Here is a 9,375-nt window from a genome sequence, read left to right as displayed (position 1 = left end):
CCTGCCCATACACGTGAATCATACATTACAAATCACAGTTCAAAACAAATACTACAAATCAAAAGAAATATAGTTTAATAATCCAGACAATCAAAATGAAATCAAAGTCCGAGTGAGGGAGTCCTGAACTAGGGGGTGTCCGGATAGCCAAACTATTATCATCGGCCGGACTCCAAGACTACGAAGATACAAGATTGAAGACTTCGTCCTGTGTTCGGACGGGACTTTCCTTGGCGTGGAAGGCAAGCTTGGCGATACGCATATGTAGATCTCCTACCATTATAACCGACTCTGTGTAACCCTAGCCCTCTCCGGTGTCTATATAAACCGGATGGCTTTAGTCCGTAGGACGAACAACAATCATACCATGGGCTAGCTTCTAGGGTTTATCCTCCTTGATCTCGTGGTAGATCTACTCTTGTAACACACATCATCAATATTAATCAAGCAGGACGTAGGGTTTTACCTCCATCAAGAGGGCCCGAACCTGGGTAAAACATCGTGTCCCTTGTCTCCTGTTACCATCCGCCTAGACGCACAGTTCCGGACCCCCTACCCGAGATCCGCCGGTTTTGACACCGACATTGGTGCTTTCATTGAGAGTTCCTCTGTGTCGTCACCGATAGGCTCGATGGCCTCTTCGATCACCAACAACGACGCAGTCCAGGGTGAGACCTTCCTCCCCGGACAGATCTTCGTATTCGGCGGCTTTGCACTGCGGGCCAATTCACTTGGCCATCTGGAGCAGATCGAAAGCTACGCCCCTGGCCGTCAGGTCAGATTTGGAAGTTTGAACTTCACGGCTGACATCCGCGGGGACTTGATCTTCGATGGGTTCGGGCCATAGCCGAGCGCGCTGCACTGTCACGATGGGCATGATTTAGTTCTGCAGCCGGACAGTACCCTGGAGGCCGCACTCGAGTCCGCTCCGATCTTCAATTCGGAGCCGGCTGCGCAGATCGAGGACGGATGGCTAGACACCGCCTCGGGGGCTGCAACCTCTACGGCGATAGAGCAGAACACTGACCATGTCCCTCATGAAGCTCGTGACTCCGAGGTGCCGGACTCCTTGCCGGACTCCGAACCTCCCGTGCCCCCTCCAATCGAATCCTATTGGGCGCCGGTCATGGAGTTCACCGCAGCGGACATCTTTCAACACTCACCTTTTGGCGACATCTTGAGTTCGCTAAAGTATATCTCGTTATCAGGAGAACCCTGGCCGGACTGCGGTCAGGACGGTTGGGATGCGGACGACGAAGAAATTCAAAGCCCACCCACCACCCACTTAGTAGCCACTGTCGACGATCTAACCGACATGCTAGACTACGACTCCGAAGACATCGACGACATGGCGACGATGCCGGAGACGACCAAGAACCAGCGCCTACCGGGCACTGGAAAGCCACCTCATCATATGACATATACATGGTGGATATCCCAAAGGATGGGAATGGCGAAGCAATAGTGGAGGATGACCCCTCCAAGAAACAGCCCAAGCGCCGGCGTCAGCGGCGCCGCTCTAAATCCCGCCACAGCAAGAATGAAGATTCCGGCACCGGAGATAACAACACACCGGACAGTGCCGAAGACAACCCACTCCAGCAAGATTCGGCGCAGGAGGACGGAGACGCCAGCCCTCATGAGAGAGCGGCAGAAGAAGAGGTAGAGGATTACATGCCTCCCTCCGGAGACGAGGCAAGCCTCGACGATGACGAATTCGTCGTGCCTGAGGATCCCGTCGAACAAGAGCGTTTTAAACGCAGGCTTATGGCCACGGAAAACAGCCTCAAGAAAAAGCAGCAACAGCTTAGAGCTGATCAAGATCTGCTAGCCGACAGATGGACTGAAGTCCTCGCGGCCGAAGAGCATGAGCTCGAAAGCCCCTCCAAAAGTTACCCTAAACGCAAGCTGCTCCCCCGATTAGAGGAGGAGGCGTATGAACCTGCATCACCAGCAGACAATACGGCTGACCGACCACCCCGTGGTCGCGACAGAGAGGCCCCTAGGCCCTTCGCTAGAACCGTACCCCGGCAACGCTCGAGGAGCACAAAGCCACAGGGGAACGCTCCGGACTTGCGAGATATATTGGAGGATAAGGCAAGACAATCAAGATCGATCTATGGATCGCATGGGCGCCCCATGATACGTGATGACAACCGTCGCGCTGGACACAGTAAGTCCGGCCGGGCCGAACAAAATAGACAAAGCTCTTTCGAGCTCCGTCGTGATATCGCCCAGTACAGAGGCGCCGCACACCCATTATGCTTCACAGACGAAGTAATGGATCATCAAATCCCCGAAGGGTTTAAACCCGTGAACATTGAATCCTACGATGGCACAACAGACCCCGCGGTTTGGATCGAAGACTATCTCCTTCATATCCACATGGCCCGCGGTGATGATCTTCACGCCATCAAATATCTCACACTCAAACTTAAAGGACCAGCCCGGCATTGGCTTAACAGCTTGCCAGCAGAGTCAATCGGGAGTTGGGAAGACCTGGAAGCCGCATTCCTCGATAACTTCCAAGGCACGTATGTGCGACCACCAGACGTCGATGACCTAAGCCACATAATTCAGCAGCCAGACGAATCGGCCAGACAATTCTGGACACGGTTCTTAACCAAGAAGAACCAAATCGTCGACTGTCCGGATGTAGAGGCCCTAGCGGCCTTCAAGCACAACATCCGCGACGAGTGGCTTGCCCGGCACCTAGGACAGGAAAAGCCGAAATCGATGGCAGCCCTCACATCACTCATGACCCGCTTCTGCGCGGGTGAGGACAGCTAGCTAGCACGCAACAATAACCTCAACAAAAATTCTGGCAGTCCGGATTTCAAGGATCGTAATGGCAGGTCACGTCGCAACAAAAACAAACGCCGCATTAACGGCGATAACAGTGAAGATACGACAGTCAATGCCGGATTCAGAGGCTCTAAACCCGGTCAGCGGAAAAAGCCATTCAAAAGAACTACTCCGGGTCCGTCCAATTTGGACCGAATACTCGACTGCTCGTGCCAGATACACGGCACCCCCAAAAAGCCAGCCAACCACACCAACAGGGACTGTTGGGTATTCAAACAGGCAGGCAAGCTAATTGCCGAAAACAATGACAAGGGGCTACACAGCGATGACGAGGAAGAGACCCGACCGCCGAACAATAGAGGACAGAAGGGTTTCCCCCCACAGGTGCGGACGGTGAACATGATATACGCAACGCACATACCCAAAAGGGAGCGGAAGCGTGCACTCAGGGATGTATACGCGATGGAGCCAGGTTCCCCGAAGTTCAATCCATGGTCCTCCTGCCCGATCACTTTTGACCGAAGGGACCACCCCACCAGCATCCGCCATGGCGGATTCGCCGCATTGGTTCTAGACCCAATCTTCGATGGATTTCACCTCACCAGGGTCCTGATGGACAGCGACAGCAGCCTGAACCTACTTTATCAGGACACAGTGCGCAAAATGGGCATAGACCCCTCAAGGATTAAACCTACCAAGACGACCTTTAAAGGCGTCATACCAGGTGTAGAAGCCAATTGTACAGGCTCAGTTACACTGGAAGTGGTCTTCGGATCCCCGGATAACTTCCGAAGCGAGGAGTTAATCTTCGACATAGTTCCGCTCCGCAGCGGCTATCATGCTCTGCTCAGACGTACCGCGTTCGCAAAGTTCAACACGGTGCCGCACTACGCATACCTCAAGCTCAAGATGCCAGGCCCCCGAGGAGTCATCACGGTCAACGGAAACACTGAACGCTCTCTCCGAACGGAGGAACACACAGCGGCTCTCACGGCAGAAGTACAGTGCAGCCTCTTAAGGCAATTCTCGAGTCCCGCCGTTAAGCGATCAGACACGGCTAAACGCGCCCGAAGTGACATACAACAAGACCACCTGGCATGTTCCGAGCATGCGTAGCAGTGCGGCCCCAACCCCAGCCCCTGCAAAACGTCAAGACAGGTCCTTCGCGTACACCATTACGCTCTGAAGATACCATGGGCATGGGGAGAGGGGCACGACCACGATAGGCCCAGAATACAGCTTAACCACACCAGGGGCTCTCAAGTGTGTCATTCTTTTTTTTTACCCACAGGACTCTGTTCGTCAGAGGCCCTGTCCGGCAGTAGACCTGCCGAACTCACGATGCAACAGCCAGGGAAGGAGAAAGGCTACAACGAATATCCAGGTGGTCTCCATTACGAGCATTAAATCTGTTTTATGCACCATTCCGCAGCCTACCCCTGGAGGGGGACATGTTTAACAGTCCCATCCCTTGCTTATCGCACCATGTGTATCGTTCTGCACTTACAGCAGTTTTTCTTGAATAAGTAATGTAGCACCTTTTTGCTTCCAATTGCATTTCTCTCTTATACATATGTTCATTCGTGACATGTCGCATCCGTACGTTTTGGTACGGCTAAATACACCAGGGGCTTATGTTTCCCGCATCATGGTGTGATAAGTCCGAACACTTTCACAAGTGCGGCACCCCGAACTTATAGCATTATATGCATCGGCTCCGAATCATGTCTTGGGTCAATAGTTGGGTTTGCCCGACTCCCATGTTTTGGTACCTTACGTTCCGTTGTATCGGCTAAGGTAGCACTGGGAGAACCACTGCGATTGCGCCCCGGTTGAGCTGGGCGAGCGCCTCAGTGGAGAAAGCTAAAATTGACCGTCATGATGAGGCGAGAGTTGGTCGCTGTTCGAGAGGTTTTTTGCGAGTCCTTAAAGACTTATGCCGCTTAGAGCGAGGAGCCGACTTTGTCTAGCCCAGGCGTGGATAGCGCCCCAAATTCGGCCTTCCGAAGACTAGGGGCTTCACCAAAATTTAAGATTATAGAATTCTATGGCTAAGTGAGAGTGTTCAAGCATTATAAGTCCGGTTGCCTTGTTCCTTGTGTTGAGCGCCTCCCTAGATGGACCCAAATATGGGAACAAGAGTGCTCAAATTTATCCCGAACACCCCAGCACTCGTGGCATGGGGGCTGAAGCCGACGACTTGCCATCTCTCAGATTTGATAAACAGCCGCACAAAAGGTAATATTTTAAATTAAAATGCGTTGCTTAGCGCAAATGAACTAAGTTTTCAGCACACAGGATAACAAAATGCGAGTCTATTCAAATATTACATCTTTGGAGCACTCACCCGCAATAGTGCGGGTGCCCTTCAGCACACTCTTATAATACATCTCGGGCGTGCGATGCTCCTTGCCCTGCGGTGGTGGGTCCGTCACGAGCTTCTGGGCATCCAACTTGCCCCAGTCCACATTTGCGCGGGCAAGGGCCCGACGGGCACCTTCAATACAGGCGGAGTGCTTGATGACTTCAACCCACGGGCACGCATCCACCAGCCGCCGCACCAGGCCGAAGTAGCTCCCAGGCATGGCCTCCTTAGGCCACAGCCGAACTATGAGGCCCTTCATGGCCTGTTCGGCCGCCTTGTGGAGCTCGACCAGCTGCTTCAGCTGGTCGCTAAGGGGCACCGGATGTCCGGCCTCAGCATACTGAGACCAGAAGACCTTCTTCATCGAGCTCCCCTCCTCGGCCCGGTAGAACGCGGCAGCATCGGACACGCTGCAAGGAAGATCTGCGAACGCTCCTGGAGAGCTCCAAATTCGGGTAAGCAACAGGTAATTAACACTCACATGCTTACTTTGCATGAAAAATGCCTTACCCGCTGCTATTTTCTGCAACGCCTCGATTTCCTGGAGGGCCTTGTAGGCTTCCGCCTTAGCGGCTTTGGCACTCTCAAGAGCAGTTGCAAGCTCAGACTCTCGAGTCTTCGAGTCACGCTCCAGGCTCTCATGTTTTTTCATGAGATCCTGGAGCTCTTGCTGTACCTCCGCCACCCGCGCCTCCTGCTTCTCTCGCTCGGTGCGCTCCGCGGCCGCATTGTGTTCGGCCGCGGCCACCGCCTCTTTCAGGGTCGCCACCTCGTTAGTGGCCCCTGCAATACCCACATTATCCTTGTCATTCTTTTTGCAACCAAAATACTTTTCTGTAAGGTACAATTTTAATAAGGCGTTACTCACCTTCCTTGTCCTCGAGCTGCTTCTTGGCATGGCCGAGCTCGTTCTCGGACCGCTCGAGGCTTTCCTTCAAAATTTGACCTCTGCAGTCAGTGCGGCAGAGGTCAGCAGCGCAGCCTGCAATCCCATATTGACATATTTTTTATGACTCCTGCGTATATCTTCTTAGATCCTCAGTCCGGCTTTTCTTTCCGAACATCGAACCGAGCATCAGGGGCTACTGTCTATGCGGTACTATTTTACATATATCAAAATTCTTACCTCAAAGCCTGTTAGAAGGCTGCTGCAGGCTTCGGTCAGCCTGCTCTTGGCGAGCTGCACCTTCTGAATCACCGCACTCATAACAGTGTGGTGTTCCTCTTTGATGGAGGCGCCATTGAGCGCCTCCAGCAAGCCATCCGGCGCCTCCGGTTGGACGGAGGCTGCCGGTGTCACGGTCTTGCCCTTCTTACGAAGGGGCCGCCCGCCGGACTCCGGAGCCACTATGGGATCCGGAGCCGAGTCCGGTGCAAAGTCCGGGAGGTTGTCCTGCGACACCTCCGGGGCCTCCTCCTCCTGGCGGGTCCCTTCCCGGGATCCCACCTCGGCATCGTCTGTGTCACGGGGGGTGGAGGCGGTCGGAAGAGAATCCATATCCGACGCACCTAAGGACCCGCTCGACAAAGCGGGAAGATCGTCCTTGGGCGGACTGTAGGGTTGTATGCGGCATTAGAAAGACATTGTGTGGCAAAAAAGAAAAACCATGAAGTTATTCGGGAGTCTGGATACTCACGATCTCGCCAGGGGCTTGGCCCTTGGAGGCCAGTCCTCGTCGTCGTCACTGGCGTTGGCAGAGCAGTCCGGGGGAAGAGTTTTTCCCTTCTTGGACCCTTCGGCCTCCCTCGTTGGGGAGGCCTTCCTTTTCTTCTCTCCCCCCATTGGGGGAGAGGCTTTCTTCTTCTCCTCCTCACCTTGGTGAGAGGAGTCGGCCTCGGAGTCGTCATCCGATAGCACCTGAAAACAGGAACTCTTCCGAGTCCCCGTGGCCTTCTTCTTGGCCTTCTTCTCCGGCACCACGTGGGGTGCCGGAGCCAGCAGCCCCGTTAGGCGGGCGCCCGCTGGGTCCTCTGGCAATGGGGCCAGACAGATAGTCTGCTCGGCCTTCGCCAGCCAGCCCTGTCAAAGGAAAGGGAGTTTAGATCCCGCATAGAGTCAAACTATGGAAAACAAGCATCCCGTAAAGGACAAAATCGCTTACCTCGTCAGTCGGACGCTGCGAGCTGAATCCGCGATCTTCGGTGGCGGATGCGGGAGCCTCGGCGCCCTTGAACAGCACCTTCCAGACATCTTCTACGTAGTGTCGAAGAGCCCGCACAAAGTCTGGTGCTGCGCCGGATCGAACTCCCACATGTTGAAGCCCCGTCGCTGGCACGGGAGGATCCGGCGGATGAGCATGACCTGGACCCCGTTGACAAGCTTGAGCTTCTTGTCCACCAGATTTTGGACGCAGGCTTAGAGTCCGGTGAGCTCCTTCGAATCACCCCAGGTCCAGCCGCTCTCTTTCCAGGAGGTGAGCCGTGTGGGGATGCCAGATCTGAATTCGGGGGCCGCTGCCCATTCAGGGTCACGCGGCTCGGTGATGTAGAACCACCCCGATTGCCACCCCTTGATGGTTTCCATGAAAGTGCCCTCAAGCCAAGTAACGTTGGACATCCTGCCCACCATGGCGCCTCCGCACTCCGCTTGGCTTCCCTTCACAACCTTCGGCTTGACACTGAAGGTCTTGAGCCACAAGCCGAAGTGGGGCTGGATGCAGAGGAAGGCCTCACACACGACGATAAACGCCAAGATGTTGAGGATGAAATTCGGGGCCAGATCGTAGAAATCCAGGCCGTAGTAGAACATGAGCCCCCGGACAAAGGGATGGAGTGGGAAGACCAGTCCGCGGAGGAAATGGGTAAGAAATACTACCCTCTCATGGGGCCTGGGGGTGGGGATGAGCTCTCCCTCGTCGGGGAGCCGATGCGCGATGTTGCTGGACAAATATCCAGAGCTGCGCAGCTTCTGGATGTGACCCTCCGTAACGGAGGAGGCCATCCACTTGCCTCCCGCTCCGGACATAGTTGGAGGAGGTTGAGGTGAGATGTGCGGACTTGGGCGCTGGAGCTCGAGTTCGCAGAGATGGATAAGCCAAGGAGGAAGAAGGCGCAGGTAAAAGGGTTGGATCTTTATCCCCTTATATGGGCGGACGAAAACATGCATCCCCACCGGCCTGATAAAACTCGCTTATCCCCCAAGTGCCGCAATCAATGGCGCGGTTGGGTTACCCACGTCCATATTGATGGGAATCCCGGGATAAGGGGAACATGATCTCTGCTTCGACAAGACATGCCAAGGAAACCGCTTCGCTAAACGTGCTGAGGTGGTACAATAAAAACGATTCGAGTAAAGGCTTGGTAGTGGTGTGACGACACGCCACGAAATATGTCAGCAGATTGAACTTGTGTAAATATTATTCTCTCTACGATGGTATGTGGAAATTATTTTGCAGAGCCGGACACTATCCTGGTGTTCACAATCTTCTATAAATTATTCGGAGGAGGAACCCGCCTTGCAATGCCGAAGACAATATGCGCGCCGGACTCGTCGTCATTGAAGCCTGGTTCAGGGGCTACTGAGGGAGTCCTGGACTAGGGGGTGTCCGGATAGCCGAACTATTATCATCGGCCGGACTCCAAGACTACGAAGATACAAGATTGAAGACTTCGTCCCATGTCCGGACGGGACTTTCCTTGGCGTGGAAGGCAAGCTTGGCGATACGCATATGTAGATCTCCTACCATTGTAACCGACTCTGTGTAACCCTAGCCCTCTCCGGTGTCTATATAAACTGGATGGCTTTAGTCCGTAGGATGAACAACAATCATACCATAGGCTAGCTTCTAGGGTTTAGCCTCCTTGATCTCGTGGTAGATCTACTCTTGTAACACACATCATCAATATTAATCAAGCAGGACGTAGGGTTTTACCTCCATCAAGAGGGCCCGAACCTGGGTAAAACATCGTGTCCCTTGTCTCCTGTTACCATCCGCCTAGACGCACAGTTCGGGACCCCCTACCCGAGATCCGCCGGTTTTGACACCGACACCGAGCGTAACGGATCACTCGCTGGCTGGCGAGATCACTCGTCGGACGCCATTCATGTCGCCTACTCCGCGGCCATCCTTGCCTCATGCTCCTTTGCTGCTATAATTGTCCTCGTCGCCTCGTACTACCTGCATTCGTTGATCTCTTTCTTCGTCCCCACAAGCCACTTGTTTGCATGGTAATCCAAGAGGCTTTCGTCCGTCAACATTATCTAT

The sequence above is a fragment of the Triticum dicoccoides genome, chromosome 4B (assembly GCF_002162155.2).
Source record: "Triticum dicoccoides isolate Atlit2015 ecotype Zavitan chromosome 4B, WEW_v2.0, whole genome shotgun sequence".
Taxonomy (NCBI): Eukaryota; Viridiplantae; Streptophyta; class Magnoliopsida; order Poales; family Poaceae; genus Triticum; species Triticum dicoccoides.
This window is presented reverse-complemented; position numbering follows the sequence as displayed.